The sequence below is a fragment of the Hakea prostrata genome, chromosome 1 (assembly GCF_041222555.1).
Source record: "Hakea prostrata isolate BN-2017 chromosome 1, UWA_Hpros_2, whole genome shotgun sequence".
In the NCBI taxonomy this organism is placed as follows: Eukaryota; Viridiplantae; Streptophyta; class Magnoliopsida; order Proteales; family Proteaceae; genus Hakea; species Hakea prostrata.
In genome coordinates, this window is record NC_142600.1 from 49,013,526 (window position 1) to 49,030,847 (window position 17,322).

The 17,322-nt window shown below is 40.5% G+C and overlaps 1 pseudogene; it reads left to right on the forward strand.

Moving 5' to 3' along the window:
- Window positions 1-3,310, forward strand: part of LOC149029078 (uncharacterized) — a 43,417-nt pseudogene extending 40,107 nt beyond the window's left edge.
- Window positions 3,311-17,322: the final 14,012 nt, after the last annotated feature.

Genomic DNA, 17,322 nt, shown 5'->3' on the forward strand with positions numbered 1-17,322 from the left:
TGATTAGTACACCTCTTGGTCTGTTGTGAAACTAGATAAGGGGTTATCTAAATGTCCTCGTGTTGATTGGTGAGAAGAACTTGGAAGCCAATTTTGTGATTCTTGACATGAAGGACTTCGATGTTATTTTGGGAATTGATTGGTTGACAGCCACACAAAGCTGTGTTCCTTTGTTCCTCAAAGAAGATTCAGTTCCATATTTGTGGAAGTCCGGTCTTTGAATTTCAAGGTGAAAAGAGAAGGGTTTGTAAGAAGGTCTTGTCTGCCTGCGATGCAAGTCTATGCCCTAGTGGATGATGCTTCATCCGAAGGCAAGGGTATAGTGGAGAAAAGAGTCGACGAAGTCGAGTTGTCTGCGACTTTGTTGATGTCTTCCCCGATGACCTATCGGGAGTGCCTCCGGACGAGAGATGTCGAATTCTCTATTGATCTCGTCCACTGGTGCCGCTCCGGTATCTAAAGCTCCGTATAGGATGGCTCCTCCTGAGTTGAAAGAGTTGCAAAATCAGTTGAATGAGCTCATTGATAGAGGTTTCGTACAGCCTAGTGTGTCACCTTGGGGAGCTCCGGTCTTGTTCGTCAAGAAGAAAGACGGTAGTATGCGCTTGTGCATCGACTACCGTGAGTTGAATAAGTTGACTATCAAGAATAGATATCCGCTGCCCGAATCGATGATCTCTTCGATCAGTTGAAGGGTGCAGTTGTGTTCTCGAAGATTGACTTAAGGTCCGGATATCACCAATTGAAAGTGAAGTCTAGTGATATCTTCAAGACAGCTTTCCGAACGCGGTATGGTCACTACGAGTTTAGAGTCATGCCCTTCGGATTGACCAATGCTCTGCGGTGTTCATGGACCTCATGAACCGAGTATTTCATGATGTGCTTGATAAGTTTGTGATTGTTTTCATTGATGACATCTTGATCTATTCGAAGAGCGAAGAAGAGCATGCGAGTCATCTAAGTTTCACTTTGCAAAGGTTGCGGGAAAAGAAGTTGTTTGCTAAGTTTAGCAAGTGTGATTTCGGCTTAAGAGAGTGGTTTTCCTTGGTCATGTAGTTTCAGCCGAAGGTATTCGTGTCGATCCCGAAAAGGTCCAAGCTGTGGCTGATTGGGAGAGACCGAAGTCGATAACGGAAATAAGAAGTTTTCTTGGATTGGCGGGTTACTACCGAAGGTTTATTGAGAACTTTTCTCGGTTGGCTGCTCCTATGACTAAGTTGACCAGGAAAGAAGAGAAGTTTGTTTGGTCTGACGCCTTTGAGAAGAATTTCCAAGAGTTGAAAGATAGATTGACAAGTGCCCCGGTTTTGACTATACCTGATAGTTCCGGTGGTATGACGATTTATACCGATGCGTCAAAGATTGGTTTGGGTTGTGTACTGATGCAACATGGCAAGGTCGTAGCCTATGCTTCTCGGCAATTGAAGGATTATGAGCGGAATTACCCCACTCACGATCTAGAACTTGCCGCCGTTGTCTTTGCTTTGAAGATTTGGAGACATTATCTTTACGGTGAGAAGATTGCCATTTTCACGGATCATAAGAGTTTGAAATATTTCTTTACCCAAAAGGAGTTGAACATGAGACAAAGGAGATGGTTGGAACTCGTCTCCGATTATGATTGTGATATTCGGTATCATCCTGGGAAAGCAAATGTTGTTGCTGATGCTCTTAGTAGGAAGAACCAGAAGAAGACTTTGGATTTGAATGCTTTGAGTTTACCATTGTGGTCTTCTATTGAGAGTTTTGATTTGGAAATCGTCCTCGAGAATTCTGATTTTATTCTTTACGCCATGACGGCAAGATCTGGTCTTAGAGATAAGATTGTTGCTGCGGAGAGTTCGATCAAGAGTTTTTGACCAAAGTTGAGAAGATTTCTTCGAATCTCGAGTCGGACCCCTACTTTGGTATATCCATGGATGGTGCTTTAATGTTTAGAGGAAGACTGTGTGTGCACCCAAACGAAGAAGTTAAGAAAGAAATATTGAAGGAAGCACACCGGTCGGTCTTTCTTTATACACCCGGAAGCACCAAGATGTACAAGGACTTGAAGGAACATTTTTGGTGGATTGGTCTAAAGGCGGATGTTGATGATTTTGTTGCCAAGTGTGAGACATGCCAGCGTGTGAAAGCCGTTCGACAACCTCCATCTGGATTACTTCAACCCCTTCCTATTCCTAGTTGGAAGTGGGAAGATATCTCCATGGACTTTGTGACTAGCTTGCCTTGGACAAGTAAAGGCAATGACACTGGTGTGGGTGATTGTTGATAGGTTGACCAAATCAGCCCATTTCATTCCTATGAAGATCACTCATACTGGGGATAAGCTAGCCGGGCTTTATGTGGATAATGTGGTTCGTCTGCATGGTGTGCCATTGAGTATTGTCTCGGATCGTGATCCTAGGTTCACCTCAAGGTTTTGGAATAGTTTGCAGAAGGCCTTGGGAACCCAATTGAACTTGAGTACAGCTCATCATCCACGGTCGATGGACAATCGAGCGGACAATTCGGACATTGGAAGACATGCTCGGATCTTGTGTGATGGATATGGGTGGTAATTGGGATGAACACCTAGCTTTGGTTGAGTTTGCCTATAACAACGGTTATCAAGCAACAATAGGCATGGCTCCATTCAAGGCTTTGTATGGTAGTACTTGTAGGACACCTTTGTCTTGGACTCGAGACAGTTGAAAGAAAAGTCTTAGGTCCTCGAGATGATTGAAGCTACAAGTGCTATGGTAGATATGATAAGAGAAAGGATTAAGTCTGCTTGATCGAGACAGGAATCTTATGCTGATAAGAGAAGGACCGATTTGGAATTTCAAGTTGGAGAGAAAGTCTTTCCGAAGGTCTCACCAATGAAGGGTGTGATGAGATTCAATGTTAAGGGAAAGCTTAGCCCTCGTTACATTGGACCTTTCGAGATTTTGGAAAAGGTTGGACCTGTTGCGTATCGATTAGCATTACCTCCGTCTCTTGCTGGTGTGCACAATGTGTTCCATGTTTCGATGCTCCGAAAATACATAGAGAATCCGGAACACATTTTGCAAGCAAGCACTGAAGGACTTAGTGCTGATTTGACCTATGATGAAGAACCGGCCGAAATCCTGGATAGGAAGGACAAGCAGCTGCGAATCGCGCCATTCCTTTGGTGAAGATTCGGTGGAAGAACCATACCCCTGAAGAAGCTTCTTGGGAGAAGGAAGAAGACATGAAGGAGAAGTTTCCTTACCTCTTTGGAAGCACAGTACGCTTTCAATTTCGGGGACGAAATTTCTTTAAGGGGGGAGAATGTGAAACCCAGCCCTAACCTTGACCCGGAAACCTTGTTGTTTGTAGGTCCGATGACCCGAAGTAAAGTAAGAAGTCAGCTTTGGGCCATCCCAAGAGAGGACTTGGTGTCCGGCTTTGAATCCATGAAGGTTGATGATGAGATTCTATTTATGGAAACAGAATCCTGATGAAGATCTAATTAGTTGATGGACTTGGAGTGCTCTCTATCTTGGTTTGAAGGCATTTCTACCTACTAGGTAAGTCACTTGACTTGTGTGCAAAACCCCTTTAGGATTGGATTTGATCTGGACCTTCAATTCCCTCGTTTTGGTCTTCTTTGTCGGCATTGGTCGACCGATTGGTCGATCGGGCCGATCGACCAATCCACTCGACCAATGGGTGCTTGTCTTTGGCAATTAGGTTGATTCTTGCTCTATTTAAGTCTAACCTCGAGTCCACTTCGTATTTGCTGCCTCCAAACCCTCTGGAACGAACCAAAGACCTCTCGCAAGTCATCTCTCTTGCATCCTTGGAGTTTTCTTGGCGGATCTTCGTCGGAACTCTTCTTTTTGCATCAAAAGGTATGTCTACTCTCTCTTCTTCTCCTCCATCTTTGTTTTTCTTTCCTTTTTGAGTTGAGACAGTAGAAGAGATGCTGCATTCTCTGTTGCAAACATCTCCGAACATGTTCTCATGATCATCCTAAGGATTTAAGGCTAGAACAATGATCTTAACCATGATCATTGCAAGCTTTTGAAGGATTCATGATCAAACCATGATTTAATCTCTGTTAATCTTCTAATCTGAATTCTGATCTCTTTGGATCTTCTTTCATTGATCATGTTAGTGGTTAATGGTTGTGTTTTCTTTCCATGATCCATAATCCATAGAATTCTAGTTGTTCTCTTCTACCTTACTATGTGTTCTTCATGATGCATGATAGTTACATATATGGTAGGTTTTATTTCCTTATTTAGATTTATGCTTCTAAGCCTTATTCCATGAAGACCTATGTATGTTTTCATGTTTTCATTATCGAAAGCAATGATCCATCCTCCTATAGTTCTTGTCCTTGTTTTCTATTTCAAAATTCATCAAGATCCATGTTGATTTATTTATGGTAACTTTTTGTTTCCTAATTTGGATCTTGATACCTTGATTTGATTAGTGTTTTGAGGTCCCCTTTATGTTAGAATACTACTGATATAGTCTACCCCTTGATTAGTACCCTTTTGAACCACCAAATTCGGATTTCATATCTTAAAACTCTGATTTTATAAGCTATCGTCATCGCATTGGTCGACTGATTGGTCGACTGGACCACTCGACCAATCCACTCGACCAATGAGTACAGCAACTCCAGATTTGGTCTGTTTCGGATATTTTGATATATATTCTGCTAGGGATCTTTCCTAATATGTTGTATATACTTGTTTAGGACCTTCTTCTCAAGTTTGCCAAGATCTTACTTGATTTCTTAGGATTCTTTGCGAGTTATAAAAGGTAAGGATGGTTATTTCCTTAATTACATAGATAGCATGAATCTAGTTTCTATATTTGAATATCATTAATATGTTTCCTAAATTAGATTCTTACAATGATATACTACTGTTGCATAACTTTGATTACAGTAGCATTACTTATTCATATTGAATTGATTCATGTATGATTTACTTACCAATGTTATACAAGTGATTGTAAATATTGATTTCTTTCCATATATGGAGTTACCATATATGTGATGATATGAATTGATGCATGTGTATGCTTACGTATGGTTTGGAAAGGAGAGGTGTCCTTTTGACACTTCTGTCCTTGGACTACTACGGGAATATTATGGGATGTTTCCGGAGATGCCCTCTGGACACCTTCCTAAACCTGTTGGATGACATATATAGGATTGTCTAGTAGTGTTTGGCTAGGATGTCCTGTTATGTCGGACCCTAATCGGAGGGGTATTGAGACCGAACGACCCGTGGTAGCAATGGGGATTCATGGGCGCTCAAGACCGGTAACCAACCCGTGAGAGGACAGGAATCACATTGTGGGGGCCATTTATTGGTAGGGTTGCATATGGTTAGACTTGGGCTCACGGGCGCTTAAGACCGGTAACCAACCCGTGAGAGGACGTGAGAGCTTCCCGTTTACCATATGTGGATGATCAATAGGGTTGGTGAGTCCGTAGTCAGGGACTATGAGGACTCTAGTGTGAAGGATACCGAAAAGGATCGTCGGGGACGAGGAATGGAAGTATCTGGATCTGACTTGATGTAACCAAGTAGAAGACTTGCATTTGGCTAGGTTTTACCCTGACATGCGCCAGTACTTATACCAAATGGTTGTGAGAGAGTGTGTTGACTTAACCCCCTGCCAAGGTTTGTCCCGAGGGATGAAGGACCCATTACCAATCGGCTGCTCAAGACCGGTGAAATGATCCGTGAGAGAATCCAAGATATCTTAAATGGTTGAGGATCCGAGTGGACTTTCCTAAAGAAGTACGGTGCTACGACTTAAAGCATGTCTGCCAATAGAGACCAGCATACATAGAGTTAGATTCATTCATTCATTGTTTGTCTCATATCATATTGCATTTATGATTGTTCTGGAATCCTGCCATTTGTGTTATTATGGATTTTAACTGCCTTACTGAGTTTCTTTGAAACTCATTCCTTTATTGTACAATGTTGTTAGACTATCCTGCAGGTACTGAGTACTATGACGGTTCCTATGAGGAAGCGCAAGGCGAAGAGACATATCTCCAGGAAGGTGATTGCGGTTACCACAATTACTCTGAAGATCCCACGGGTGGTTATGCTCCGTACGATGCTTAGTCCGACCATTGAGTGGAAGCGTCCTTGTGCTATTTATGAGATCTACACCTACAAGGATGTCGTCTACAAAGTGGAGAATAATTTAGTTACCCAATGTACTTGCTACTGGGATTAGCTTTTATCTAGTTTATTCTTTAGAGCTACTTTTCCGCTGGATGTAAAGTGGGATTTTTGCTTCACTTTACTTATTTGTTTGATACTCTGATTATGTCTATTATTCCGATTTGTTTATGATTCATTCTTTCATTATTGGATCTATGATTTATCTTCCGCACTCATGTTATGATTGTTCATGATTATGTTATTGTTTATGTGGGAGGTTGATCACTCGATACCTGATCTTCGGGCTGTGGATCACACTCTCGGGTATGCCAGATAGGGTACCGGCTGGGAGGGCGTGACAGCTTTAATGGCAGGGTGCAGTCCTTTGAAGAACTTCATCGCTTTGGCGAGATCGACCTTTAGAGAATCTGGAGCAAAGAAATGAAGCTCCTCAAACTTCTGTTGGTACTCCAACACAGACAAAGATCCTTGTGTGAGAACCATAAACTCAGCTTCCTTCGCATCTTTCACCGCCTCGGGGAAATAATTCAAGCAAAAAGCTTCTTTGAACAACTCCCAAGTTACAACTCCTGCATGCAAACCTTCCAAAACAGGCCGAGTGGAGGTCCACCATGCATCAGCTTCTTGTTGCAACTTCGCTCAAAGAAACAGAATCTTCTGAGCTTCCGAGCATTGCAGATGTCGGAAAGCCTTCTCCAACTCACGAAGCCACTTGTTAGGAAACAAGGGATCCTTGGTAACTCCAGTGAAAGTGGGTACTTGCATCTTCAGAAAACTCTCCATCAGGCGAGTATGAGGAGTTCCAGCTAAACCTCCGGCATTCAGGACTGCTGCATAAGGATTCACATTAGCACCAGTTCGAGTCTCATTATGCAGAGTCATGAAACCCACCAACATCCGGTTGAACTGAGCTGCTTGTTGCTGCATCATATTGCCCATAATATTGGCAATATCACGAAAGCTTCCAACATTCGGGGCACCGGGTATCTCATGGGTACCCTGATCAACATTAGGTATTTCACCATCTCCATGAGGTATTTCACCACCTCCCTGACCACTGGATTCACCACGCCCACTTCTCAGAGTAACCATTCTGCAAAAACTGAGAACATCAAAATACCGAATTTCGAAGTTTCAACATAAACCACAAGTCCAAATGATTTGAAAACTTAAATCATGCTTAAATATATCCATATAGTCATCAAACAATAATCCATAAGGCAAAAATCACATTTTCCAAAAATTCAGCAGAAAATGAGGTCTCTGTGTCCATTGGTCGAGTGATTGGTCGACTGACCCAGTCGACCAATCAAAACAGAATACGAAAATTCGCATTATAAGCCTCATTTCCACATTCCAACTTCATTTTATCCTCTTTCAAAGGTGAGAGAGCTCTAGGGAAAGTCTCCAAAGGTTCTTCCAAGTGCTCTTGAGGTGTTTTGGTGCTTCAACAACAACACTTCAACACACAACCATCACAAACAAGGTAAATCTTTCATTTTTTCTTCCATTTTCATCTTCTCATGCTTGCATTTCAACAAAACCATGTTTTGCTTGTATCCAATGCTAGAAATCATGCTTAGGAATACCTAAAACATATTCCTTAGGTTTCAAACACAATGCCATGCATAGACAACAAGTTCTAACATATTGGTGTTCATCTCGCAACGTTTTCGTACCGAAATTGTTAACTTTAGAAAATTTTCGTTTTCTCACAAACCGCTTGAAATTTCCGCACGAAATCAAATGCTACATGCTCAAGATGATATTGTAGATAGGTCCATAAAATTTGAATTAACCAATTTCAACTTTTCAAAAATCCAATTTTGACCTAAATTGCAAAATCCCCAAATTTTCCTTCTTGCTGAATTTTTCGCTTTAATTCAAGTTTTCGATCGATTTTCTTCAAAAAAACTTCATAGACATGAAATTCCAAGTATTGCACACATGCTAGTATGTTCAAATCAAATTTTCCCCAAATTTGAAATTTTTCAAAAAATTATGAAAATACCCTTTTGGCTTAAATCTTAAAGTAGCACTAACTGGAAATGTCTCTTGTCTCTTTCACAGATACACACTATGCAGAGGGGAGGGCGAGGATGAGGTAGAGGTCGTGGTCGTATTGTAGGGGCACTTAGGGGCAGAGGTCAGGTTCCTTCATAGCCTAGACAGGAGGTTCGGAGACCGGACATGTTCGACACACCTCAGGCCGAGTTTTTGTACGAGGCCTACTTCGATTCTTCGCAACATCGAGCTGGGACGTCCGCTTCACCTACGCCAGCTCGAGTCTTTAGGATTCGGCGAGAGATTCGACACGTTGCGGTGGACACATCTCTTCACCGAGGATCTGCCGGTATACCCGGAGCTAGTGAGGTTGTTCTTCAGCAACCTTACTTACACAGAGGAGGCTCGAGGTCAAGGACATCCACTTAGACTTGTCCTCAGGAGCAGGGTCTTACGAACTCAGATTCGCTTTTCCACCCGATCACTGGCTAAGATCTTGCAGGTTCCTTACTATCAACAGCAGTGTGTGTGGATACCTGCGGGAGCAGATTTGGATAGCTATCTGATGCCGTATGAGCTACGCGAGATATGCTCCACACTATGGGATAGTCGTCGATGCTTCACTCCGTGGACCAGCGGACGGATGACAGATTCAGCACAGATTATCGGTCGCATAGTCGGCCGAAACATTATGCCGAAAGCCGGACATCACCATCGGGTCACAGTGATGGAGGCCTTAGTCATTTACCGCATCTACATGGGCTTCGAGATCGATCTCTCTTACATCATTCAGCAGGTCATGCTGGACTTGGTTCTGCGGCCTAGCATGCGGGAACCTTTGCTATGGGAGGCAGGTGTAGGAAGTCAGGCCCTGGAAGGGTTTGGAGGCCGGTGACCTTGATCTTCAGGCATTTCGGGGTGAGTTTCGAGGATACACCAGTGGACACTGGTTCACAGGGATATGTCATCGGGACTCGGACCATTCGTCAGATGAGACGGCAGCAGAGATCGAGAGTCTCCCGGGTCCGGAGGGTGAGGATGATGAGGAGGCAGAGGATGAGGATCAGGAGTCAGAGGATGGAGGAGAGGATATCGGTCCTGATAGTGATGATCAGGTCGGAGACGATACAAAGATGCACGAGGCTGGGCCAGTGCATCACGAGTTTCCTTCATCGCTCTTCGAGGCAGGTGGCCCCTCTCATGCAGTTCCAGAGACTTCAGATCTTGGGGCACAGATGAGATCGATGACTTCCATGCTAGAGAGGATGGAGGTCAAACAGGAGCAGATGTATGAGAGGATGGAGTCACGACAGGATAGGATAGAGCATCAGGTGACTCAGCTAGCGGAGGAGTTCAGAGCATACAGAGATCAGAGGAGATCATCTAGATAGACTGTACCCTAGGGTTTTCATTTATGCATTTTAGATGTAATCGTTGTAAAATTTTTTGAAATTAATGAAGTTCATTTTGTTTCACTTAATTATTGTATATTATGCACCTTTCTTTTATTTGCATTAGTGACATTTGTGTAAGTATAATTATTGTATGTTATTCGGAAATGTTCTGTTATGCTTCATAGGTTAAGTTTCTAATCCAAGTGTTCTATTATTCACTTCTAAGAGTAGAGGAGTCATTTATGATCTATGATTCAGGAATGTTCAGTTATTGTCTTTTGTGGTTAGGATTTCCTCGAACCTTGGGCTCTGATACCAATATGTCACATCCTCCCAGCCGGTACCCTAACTGGCATACCCGAGAGTGTGATCCACAGCCCAAAGATCAGGTATCGAGTAATCAACCTCCCACATAAACAATAACATAATCATGAACAATAATAATCGATGTGCGAAAGATAAACCATAGATCCAAATAAGGAAAGAATGAATCATATATAAATCAGAGTACTAAATATAATCAGAGTGTCTAAATCAGATAAGTAAAGTGAGGCGAAATCCCACTCTACAACCAGCGGAAAAGTAGTTCTAAAAGAGAAGAAACAGGATAGAATCTAATCCCAATAGCAGGTACAAAAGGTAACTAAATTGTTCTCAATCTTATAGACAATATCCCTATAAATATGAATCTCATAAATGGCACAAGGGCGCTTCCACTCTATGGTCGGACTAAGCATCGTACGGAGCATAACCACTCACGGGATCTTCAGTGTAATTGTCGTAACCGCAATCACTTTCCTGGAGATATGCCTCTTCTCCTTGCGCTTCTTCATACGAGCAGTCATGATACTCAGAACCTGTAGTATAGTCTAACAAACATTGTACAAAAAGGAATGAGTTTCAAAGAAACTCAGTAAAGCAGTTAAATCCATAATAACATATATGCCAGGATTACAAAACAAACATAAATGCAATATTGTATGAGACAAACAATGAATGTATGAATCTAACTCTATGTATGCTGGTCTCTATTGGTAGACATGCTTTAAGTCATAGCACCGTACTTCTTTAGGAAAGTCTCATTCACTCATCATCAGTTGGTAATGGGTCCGGCATCCCTCGGGACATTCCATGGCTGGGGATATAGGTCACCACTCTCTCACATCACCATTGGTCTAAGTACCGGCGCATGTCAGGGTAAAGCCTAGCCAAATGCAAGTCTTCTACTTAGTTATATCAAGTCAGATCCAGATACGTCCATTCCTCGTCCCTGACGATCCTTTCCGGTATCCTTCACACTAGAGTCCTCATAGTCCCTGACTACGGACTCATCAACCCTATTGGTTATCCACATATGGTAAACGGGAAGCTCTCACGTCCCCTCACGGGTTGGTTACCGGTCTTGAGCGCCCGTGAGCCCTAGTCTATCCATATGCAACCCTACCAATAAATGGCCCCCACAATGTGATTCCTGTCCTCTCACGGGTTGGTTACCGGTCTTGAGCGCCCATGAATCCCCATTGCTACCACGGGTCGTTCGGTCTCAATACCCCTCCGATTAGGGTCTGACATAACGGGACATCCTAGCCAAACACTACTAGACAGTCCTAAATATGTCATCCAACAGTTTAGGAAGGTGTCCAGAGGGCATCTCCGGAAACATCCCATAATATTCCCATAGTAGTCCAAGGACAGAAGTGTCAAAAGGACACCTCTCCTTTCCAAACCATACTTAAGCATACACAAGCATCAATTCATAACATCACATATATGGAAAGAAATCAATAATTACAATCAACTTGTATATAACTGGTAAGTAAATCATACATGAGTCAATTTAATATAAACAAGTAATGCTACTGATATCAAGACAGTACCACAGTAGTATAACATTATAAGAATCTAATTAAAGAATTAAATTAACAAGATTCAAATATAGAAACTAAGATATGCAATTTATGTTGTTAAAGAAGTAACTACATTAGTAGTATCCTAACATATAGGGGATCTCAAAACACTAATCAAATCAAGTTACAAATTAGGAAACAAAAAGTTACCATAATTAGATCAATCATGGTTCTTGAAGAATTCAAGATAGAAATCATAGACAAGAACAATAGGAGAATGAATCATTGATTCAAATAAAGATATCATGGAAGGCATACTTAGATCTTCAAGAAAATAGACCTAAGAGCATAAATCTAAATAAGGAAACAAAACCTACCATAGATGTAACTGTCATGATTCATGAATAAAGCATGGTATGGTAGAAGAGAAACAACTAGAGATTGATAGATCATGGATCATGTAAAGAAAACACAGCAATTGACTACTAACATGATCAATATAGTAGATCTAAGAAGATCACAATTTAAATCAAAAGATGAACAAAGACAAGATCATGATTTGATCATGATTCCTTCAAAAGCTTGCAATGATCATGGTTAAGATCATTGCATTAGCCATTAATCCTTAGGAAGATCATGAGAGACAAGTCCAGAGATGTTTGCAACAAAGAATGCAGCATCTCCTCTACTGTCTCAACTCAAAAGGAAAGAAAAACAGAGATGGAGAAGAAGAAGAGAGTGTAGACATACCTTTGATGTAAGAGGAAGAGTTTTGACGAATATCCGTCAAGATAAACACCAAGGACGCAAGGGAGATGACTTGCAGAGGTCTTTGGTTCGTTCCAAAGAGTCTGGAGGTAGAAAATACGAAGTAGACTCGAGATTGGACTTAAATAGAGCAAGCAAGACCTAATTACCAAAGACAGAACCCATTGGTCGAGTGGATTGGTCGACTGGTTCAGTCGACCAATGAGTCGACCAATCAGTTCAGCAAGTCCTAAACAGGGAATTGAAGGCCCAGATCAAATCCAATCCTAAAGGGGTTTTGCACACATATCAAGTGACTTACCTATTAGGTAGAAATGCCTTCAAACCATGATAGAGAGCACTCCAAGTCCATCAACTAATCCGATCTTCATCAAGATTCAGTTTCCATAAATAGAACCTCATCATCAACACTCATGGATTCAAAGCCAGACACCAAGTCCTCCACTCAGATGGCCCAAAGCTGACTTCTTACTTTACTTCGGGTCACTGGACTTACAAATAACAAAGTTTCTAGGTCAAGGTTAGGGCTGGGTTTCATAAAAACCTAGCCCAATGCAAGTCATCTACTCAGTTACATCAACTCAGGTCCAGATACTTCTATTCATCGCCCCGGGCGATCCTTTTCGGTATCCTTTCCACTAGAGTCACAGATATTACTCACCGGACTCATCAACCCTATTGGTTATCCACACATGGTAAACGGGAAGCTCTCATGTCCTCTCACGGATATAACTCACCGGTCTTGAGCGCCCATGAGCCCAAGTCTAACCATATGCAACCCTCCAATAAATGGCCCCCACAATGTGATTCCCGTCCTCTCACGGATATAACTCACCGGTCTTGAGTGCCCGTGAATCCCCATTGCTGCCATGGGTCGTTCGGTCTCAATGCCCTTCTGAATCGGGTTTGATATAACGGGGACATCCTAGCCCAACACTGCTAGACAGCCCTAGTATGACATCCATTGATTTGGGAAAGCGTCGATGGGCATCTTCGGAGAACATCCCATACTATTCCCTCTAATGTCCAAGGACAGAAGCGTCAGAAGGACACTTCCCAATCCCAAACCAAACTTAAACAAACACATTCAGATCAGTCATGACATACACAACCAGTAGTTCATCATATAAAAGAGAATGTAAAAGCAAAATCAGATTAAGCAGTAATAAGTAATTCATATAACATGAATAATGAAAAAGATGATATAAACAAGTGCTACTGTTCTCACAGTAGGATATCAGAATTAAAGTACAACAAGAGTAGGTAATCTCATAGTTTAACAAAGTAGAAACTAGAGAACAAGTAATCTATGCAGTTAAGCAAATGTCCCACGATTCCAGAATGGCTGAGAACAAAGGGTTGAAAAAAGGAAAGCGAACCCCGCTTTCTAGTGCATCTATGTATAGGGAAAATTCGCCTGGAAGGGTCGAATCAACCCTCTCATCAGGATTGGGAGCCCTAATATGATAAGAAGAAGGAAAATCAAAACCTTGGATTGCCGAAAGAAGGGTTTCCTCCTTGTAAGAGGAGGGAACAAAACCAGGTCCGCCATTAGACCTGGAAGTTTGTTTTGACTGCCTAGAAGACTCGGCAGCCACCCTAGGAGTCTTGGAAGATCCAGACTCAAGAAAGGTAGAAGGAGTTTCGGCATTTCTTTCTAAACTTTTATGGGAAACTTCAGCAAATTCACGCCAGAGGGCAGTTAGGGTTTTATTATCACTATCCAACTTGCTCGAAGGAAGGGAAGCAAAAGCTTCGTTACCACTACTATTACTGACACTAGGTACTAGGGAAGAAGAAACCCCCTCCATTACTAGTTTCAATAAGGTACCACAAAAAAAAAAAAAAAAAAAAAAAAAAAAAAAAAAAAAAAAAAAAAAAAAAAAAAAAAAAAAAAAAATATAATCAACTAAAACCCAACAACCCCCCCCCACCCCCCATTCTACCTAAAACAAAAAAAAAAAAAAAAAACAAATTTAAATTTTTTCATAACCCCCTATTTTGAAAAAAAGTACAACGCAAGTGTACGTTGTCGTAACAAGTAATATAATGATAAAAGATCGATCCCTCGAAGACTATAGATTAAGTACCAAATTAATTATACCAATTTTATTTGAACAAATAATAAGGAAGATAATTATTCTAGACTATATTGCAAATTGAAAATTAAATTGAGATTTATTAATTGCTAAAGACCTAGGGGTCAGATCTCAACATAACTAAGCATTCCCACCCTTTTCTCCCTCTTTATAATTTGAGAAATATTTTACTGGTTGATAGTCGAGATTCCCTTTCCTATCTATTAGTCTCTCTCGAGTACTAATAGAAATTCCCTCAATTGCTAACCCACTATATTTCTATGTGGGTTACAACAACTGAGAAATCATTAAATTCTGTGGATTCCCATGTAACAACTACACAAACCATGTAAGTATATCTCTATCCTACATGTAATTCATGGCTTTTACTCCAATGAACTAAACACATAAATCCCCTCTCAGTTCATTATGATTAACAAATCAGTTGATTAGTGGCTAATTAATCAAAAGCATGAAGAATAGAAGTAAAAACTCAATTAAGGGAAACAATATTCAAAATTATATTGATGAAGTCAAGAGTGGGAATTCAAAGATAGGCTACATCTGATCCCTAGAAAAACTAAATTAGTTCATACTCGAAACTAAAAACATTACAGAGGAGTTCAAGAACATTGAAAGAAGATCAAGAAAAACTTATTCCCAAGCTTCAGATCTCCAAAGCCAACCAACGTCTCCTGGTTTGATCTCTCCGCTCCTCCAAAGCTCCCAAAAACGTCCTCCCCCTCTTCCTGGAGTTTGATCTCCTTTTATAGATTAATTAAACTCAGAGTTTGAATCAAACTCAGAGTTCTTATCTGACTTAACCAAGGAGTGTTTTGACGTATGAATCGGACTAACATAGAGATCTCCAATGCATAATCCCACCGTTGGATTTGAAGACCAAGAAGTCCTGAAGCTCTCCTCCAAAAATCAGCTCGATCGGACACCATATGACCATCCGATGAAGATCTTGATCAAAACTGGACAGAGACACTCAAAATCGGGATTCTTCTATCCTTCTTATTTGAATTGGATTCTTCTTCCTCTTTTCCCTTCTTTGATCAAATCCTAAATAGGAAATAAAACGTAGAAGCATGCAAGGACTCATTCTCTTTATGTTTTTGACTTGAGGTAGGACTCTTGCAATAATACCCAGATTTGATTGATAATTTCCTACATGTAAAAGTAATAAATCTTTATTAGAATTTGTTAGGAAATATATAAAATCACCAAAATTATAGAAATTAAAGGAAAGGGTGCAACATATTCATTTTCATATCATATTAGGGTAAATTGATATAAACAATTGTAAATACATGGAAATATAGTTAATTAATCATATAAAATAATATGCATGAAATCAACTTATCAAATTACCCCCAACTTTAACATTTGCTAGTCCTCGAGCAAATATCAGGATCAGACAAACTCTCATTTTGATTAAATATTCAATCTTAGTCAAGTTCAACCATAATTCAAAGAATGTATAAAATAAGCTAAATAAGAGATGAGTAGATAGATCAGAAAAATCAAAAGTTTGACCCGTGTGTGTGTGTATACCTTAACCAATCAAGTGGATGCATGTTTGATATCCCAAATTCAACCGACAACTCCCTAGTTTCAAGGTCAATTCTTATATGTCCAACCTATCATCCCTCTCTCCACTAATGAAGAGTAATTACTTATCCAAGGTCAAGAGGACTTGTGAAGGTGGAAGAAATGTAGACTAGAGCTGAAATACATATATGGAGATGATAACATTGAAGCACCAATTTTCTTTTCTTTTCTTTTCTTCCTTTTGCAAAAAGAAATAGCAATTTCATACTTTTTTTTTTCTTTTTTCAAGGTGATAACACATCTCCCAAGAAGCAGTCCAAGACATATCCTACACCCGTAACATGGCTCTCAAATTACTATCTATCCAAGCGTTGCGGTGGCCTTTGTCCCTAAGCCCCAATTGTGCAATGTTAACCCAGTGAGAATCCAAAAGGCTCACTCAGTGGTATTAACTACGGAGACCCGCAACTACAAAGAAGATCTACTCACAATGCTTTTAACCCTCACCATGCTTTTAACAATCCATATCACCTTCGGTCTATTCAAGGGATCACACGACTTGGGAGAGTCACCAATGAGATCTAACATATAAACCATATACATCTCCATGAAGTGAAATATTGTATAGTAGAAGTGAAACAGATTAGAAGAGAATATATGTATTTTCAAAAATTTAAATGAAAGAAGAATGGCCTCTATCATATCCCTAAACAAGTGGCACTCATGAATTTCGCCTCAAGAGGAAATCTTGGTGGATTCTAATATGTTGACTGAACAAGAAAATTGCAATCTCATTTGAAAATCCTTAAATGCAATAACTCAATAGCAAGGTTTAGTGCTCAAAGGGTGGGTTGCATAGTCAAGGTTAAAGTGATTCACATACTCATCTGATATTTAGCAAACTCATCATTTCAAAGAATTATAGATGAACACAACTAAAACATGAAATACTAAATAAGATCTAGAGATTTAATGTCATAACTTCCTTCTATTTTACTCTACTAACTAGACAAGTAAGCTTCAACCACTGATAAAAAGTTTTGAAATGATTTGAAAAATTCTGCTTTTGAAAAGAAATTTCAACATAGTGAGTCTCAACCCATAGACAGGAATCTTAGCATCCACCCCCAACTTTAAAATGAGCATTGTCCTCAATGCAGCGAAAAAATGAAAATATTAAATGCATGCAATGGGAAAGAAATGTAATAAGATGTGAAGTAAGGTGAAGGAGACTCCCTTGATTCATAGCCTTAAGAGTGATGTAGTCCAAATCCGCCCTCTTCTTTTCATTCTCCTAAAACAACAAATTATGGAAAAAGAAACAAAAAACATCGAATCTAAAAAAGTTAACAATTAAAAAAATCAAATAAGTAGTAAAGAAAAACTTTGGGTTGCCTCCCAAACAGCGCTTGCATCATAGTTCGCAGCCGAACTACCCCCAACTTTAGGTCAAAGAAAAGAGTGACTTCTGGGGGTCGAAGCCACTTCCAAAGTAGTGATTAAGTTA